This window comes from Heptranchias perlo, chromosome 16 (assembly GCF_035084215.1).
Source record: "Heptranchias perlo isolate sHepPer1 chromosome 16, sHepPer1.hap1, whole genome shotgun sequence".
Taxonomy (NCBI): Eukaryota; Metazoa; Chordata; class Chondrichthyes; order Hexanchiformes; family Hexanchidae; genus Heptranchias; species Heptranchias perlo.
Window position 1 is genome coordinate 21,080,906 of NC_090340.1, and position 4,791 is coordinate 21,085,696.

Below are 4,791 nucleotides of genomic sequence, written 5' to 3' on the forward strand. Positions count from 1 at the left end.
GGAAATTGCTGTTATTGAGGAATATTTTGGGGTCGTGTTCTGAGTGAAGGAGACGGGTGCAATTCCCACCTGGAACCGCTGATTCACTTCGGTGCTCCGTGTGCATTCTGCCCGGACCGACCCGCCCCTTCCCCGGTTTTGCACCCGATTCCCCGCCGATCACAACCCATAAAATTCGGCTCCGATGCAGCAAACGGCACAAGATCGAGAAACGCTGATTCGGTGACGGCTCCAAACTGAAGAGGAAGTTAGTGAAATGTCTGACTCTAAGGCCTGTGTCTGCCTGGATGGTGAGTGGAGACTAGTCAGTCCTTTCAGCTCAGTGTCCCCGCTCAGTGTCACTGAGGTGGAGCAGGATTGGAGGGGAGGCTGTTTATTAAATTAACTGGAGATCAGAGGGTGACAAAGAGCCGGGGCTCCTCCACACGGTGGGGATTTCTCAGGGTTTAAATCCCAACTCTGTGTCTTTATATTTGTTTGTTTTCCCTGTTTTCAGGATCCTGCTCCTGTGAAAACACCTGCAGGTGCTCCGACTGCCGATGTCCCACCAGCAAAGCTGGACGCTGCCGGAAAAGTGAGTAACTGTGGGACTGTTTAAAACCCCTCACATTGTATTTATGTGACTGATGGTTCTGGGCAGGACTCAGACTGGAACGGAATGGAAAATTACAAGGTGTCCGAGTTTTCATTCAAATCAGTTTGGCTGCAGTGTCGGGAATTAATTTAACCCCAACTCTGACTCTACCCCAACACTAACTGTAACTCTAACCCAAACTGAAGTTCTAACTATAACTCTAATCCTAACATAAGAAATGCCCACTGGACTGATGGAGCCCCAGTGAGCCCGGATGGGTTATTTGTCCGATCTTCAGGCTGTTCCAGTGGACAGTGCAGTAACTGAGGTGCCCCATATTGCCCCCTACTGAACGAATTAATCCTTAAAGTCACGGTTTCGCTTCTGATTAAACCCTTATTGGATAAGGACAGAACCTCTTCACCTACCAGCGCTTACCCTGCTGCTGCTACATTGCTGTCGGTGCTATTTTTACCCAGGATTTACAGCAGGAACTGCAGCTTGCATTTATACAGCACCTATTAATGTAGAAATATATCTCAAGGTGCTTCACAGCGGAGAAAGGGAGGGCGCATACTGAACATAGGACCAACAGCGTCTTAATAGAGCTCACAGGAATGGGGTACATGTGAAACTCGTGGGTTGCAAGTTCTACCCTGAAGAGTTGATCACTGAAAGTGGGTGGGACAAACTGCTGATATCACAAGGTCCCAAATCTTACCACAAATACAGCAGCTGACAGACTGACAGGTAGGGCTTCTGAGGTGGGGCATTTTCAGATGGGTTATTTGGAGATGTAACACAGATTAGTTTATTAGGGAGGAGCTCAGTGCTGTAATGGGAGGGTCTGGGGTGTTTCAGTGAATGATTCATTGTTACTGATTTCTGCCTTTTCCCTCTCCTCTCTCAGGTTGCTGCTCTTGCTGTCCTGCCGGATGCACTAACTGCGCCAATAGCTGTGTGTGCAAAGGGAAAACCTCCGACAAATGTAGCTGCTGCTCCTGAACAACTGGCCCTTCAGGCACAATATGTAAAGTATTCTCTGTATGTACTGTATTAAACAAGCTGCATGTCCTCAGGATATATGTCCTGATCACTATGTATGTTTTTATAAACTAATGAAAAATGAATTAATTGTTTTTAAAAGTATTATGTTTGGTATCAATAAATAAAAAAACTATTTCAAGTCCTGTGATAAGTGCCATTCTTTTTGTGAAGTATGTGATATTCCTAATGACAACACAATGTGTAGGAAAAGAGTTAGAGTCTAAACAGGCCACATTGCATAAAATGATACTTTACGGCCACATTGCCATCTGGTGCAGTCTCATGGAAAAGGTTAAACCATGTGGTCATGGTGTTGTGTGGGGAATGATGGAGTGAATGATTCAATGGTTTCCTTGTTTCAGTATTAGGATTCATGGGCGAGGATGGTTCTTACAGCTTCAACCTCAAACCAGCACATGTTGGGAGGTGGGAGAATAGGGGGTCTTGTTTCTATTTGATGACTCAGGAGAGCTGCTCTTTAACATCAAAGAGGGAGCCCCACAGAGCTGGGGCAATAAATTCAAATTCTAAAGCACAAAAGTGATATAACTCAATCAGATATTAATGACATGGGCAGATGTGGTCTGAATTACTGATGTCTCTAGAACAGGGGTGTCCAAACATTTTCACTGTGGACATGTTACTTGTGGGCCAAATAAGAACATAAGAAATATTAACTATTACAGCACCAAACACCAACATTAAACTAATGCCAAGAGCTTCCAGTTAATTTTCTACAATGAAGTCATTGCTTTTAAAAAGTAAATCTTTGACCCTAAATTTATTATAAGTATTCTGATTCACTTTCAAATAGAGAGCTTTCTACTTATTTCCTCAATTATATTTTACAAGGTACATTTTAGAATTAGCTCTTCCTACATGGAGCTTTGCATGGCAGGAGCACCTATTGAGAATTCGGGTGTTGTTGAGACATGGATTAGGGGAAGAAACAGTGTGAAGACTGATAGGGTAGAACAGCCACCCAACTAAAGACAAGTCAAGACATGTCTTTGCTAGCTGTTGACTTCCTATTGTACAGATGCAAATTGGGTATTACTCAAAGCCCAGGAAAAATATACTTTGAATTGGTGAATGACAAATGGAGACAGCTAGTCTAGGAAACAAAGATCAGTCAAATACAGGGAAGTCGCACGTCACTCTTAACAGGACACAGTGATCTGTGCAAGATCAAGCTTTGCTGGGAGAAAGCTCACACCTAATTGAGGTGAACAAAGACACAAAATCTTTGTAAGGAAATGGCTGCTCCAAAGCGAGTTGGTTTCAAGTGGTGTTTAAATGGCAGACAGAAACTAATCAATCTGTTAAAATAGATTAAATAAGTTTTGGTAGGCGTGTCCCAACTATGAGGAATAGGTAGCTTTGGCTGTTAGTTGTGCACAATACTTAAGTTGCTGTCTCTACTGTACCGTGTCCAGAGACAGGCTGGAATTAAAGAACACATATATACATTTGATTGTACCCTGTTTGTTGAACTGCTCTTAATACAGGATAGACTTTCTTTTAATTGGAAGAAGCCTACCGTATTCTGCTTACTACAAGTATTCGTTAACAGGTGTGCACCGTCCTTCCATGATTTTTCATTCAATACAATAAAAATACAAAGGAAGCTGGAAGAGATATTTATGTCCTGATGTAATTCATGGGGGGAGAGCAGAAGTTCAGAATCATCCATTGAACGACGTGGGAAGGCTGGTGGTATCAAAGTTTCTAACTGATGGGAGAGGGTTGTGACTGCTGTAGACACTTTATGCACAAACTACTCAACACCCACTTAACGGAGTGACCTCTAATTTGTCCAAATTTTTGTGCAATGAAATCTGCAAAGAAATTGTCTGCAAAACTGGATGGCACAGGGTAACATGTCCATATATAACATAGAATGGTGCTGGTGGTTTTGTTTGTGTGTGTTTGTGGGGTTGTTAAGAAAATCACTACTACCTATAACTCAATGTCCTGTATGGCACTGAGGGGAAACATATCTGCTGGCACATTTCCAAATGATGGAGAGAGTTGTTAGTGGTCAGGATGTAGGGCACTAATATTCAGGATTCAGAATTGGAATTAGAATGAATACTAAATCCCACCCCCACTATGTGAGGAATATATTAGCTGAATTTGCATTATCTGGCTATGTACACTAAAGGGTGTTAGACCAATCTTCAGCCCTTTTCCTAACACATATACATAGAAAGTAGAGTGGAATCTATGATTTACTTTTAAGGCTGATAAGATTCCTCTATTGACATGACTTTGAGCCATCTTATGGTACTCAGTCCAATCACCATGGCATCACAATACAATACTAAGTGATATTAGTTAACTTTTTTTTGACAGAAACTTTAAGGACATGGACAGATACAGGGATGCTTTAACTAACACTTTTATTTAACAAGATCAGTGAAAGAGACTAGATAATTATGGGCACAATTGTGAACTAAGTGAATCATGAATATCTAAACGCTAGCTGGGTTCCCTTATTTATAACTTAGCAAAGTATGTTCAATGTCTGAGGATATAAATTGGCTTAGGATGGTTACGTGTACAGATTCTATTCAACACATCACTGATAAATACCAAGCTTTGAATATTTAGGCCATCCCTCTGTGATATGCACATAGGCTTATAACTTTGGCTTTCTAGTAGCTTCGTGCTTGCTTCAGTGGATGTTATTACTTCCTCTGAGATGCTCAGCTTCACCTCTGGGGATGTCCACAGCACATTGCCGTCTGTGGTCATTGTCTCCCTTTGTCAGTCACCTTCTTGTCCAATATTAACTAAAACTGTACGTATGTCTTTCTCTATATCGCTATAGTGCCACAAACTCCATTCCTTAGCCACTGATTCCATCCCTCGCCCTAGCCATTGTCCGAGGCTGAACCAGACCATTCACAACCTTGGTGTCCTATTTGACGCTGATGAGCTTCTGACCACATATCCACTTCACCATCAAGACTGCCTACTTTTACCTCGATGTGGAGATGCCGGTGGTGGACTGGGGTTGACAATTGTAAACAATTTTACAACACCAAGTTATAGTCCAGCAATTTTATTTGAAATTCACAAGCTTTCGGAGGCTTCCTCCTTCCTCAGGTGAACTTTTACCTCCATAACATCGCCCATCTCCTCTCCTGCCTCAGCTCATCTGCTGC

General features: G+C 42.3%; 1 long non-coding RNA gene across 1 annotated transcript; it reads left to right on the forward strand.

Annotated features, from left to right (window-relative positions):
- On the forward strand, positions 1-1,760 carry LOC137333556 (uncharacterized). Its single transcript, XR_010965919.1, has 3 exons — positions 1-290; positions 497-574; positions 1,485-1,760. It is a non-coding gene; the product is annotated as an uncharacterized lncRNA (long non-coding RNA).
- The last annotated feature ends 3,031 nt before the right edge of the window (positions 1,761-4,791 follow it).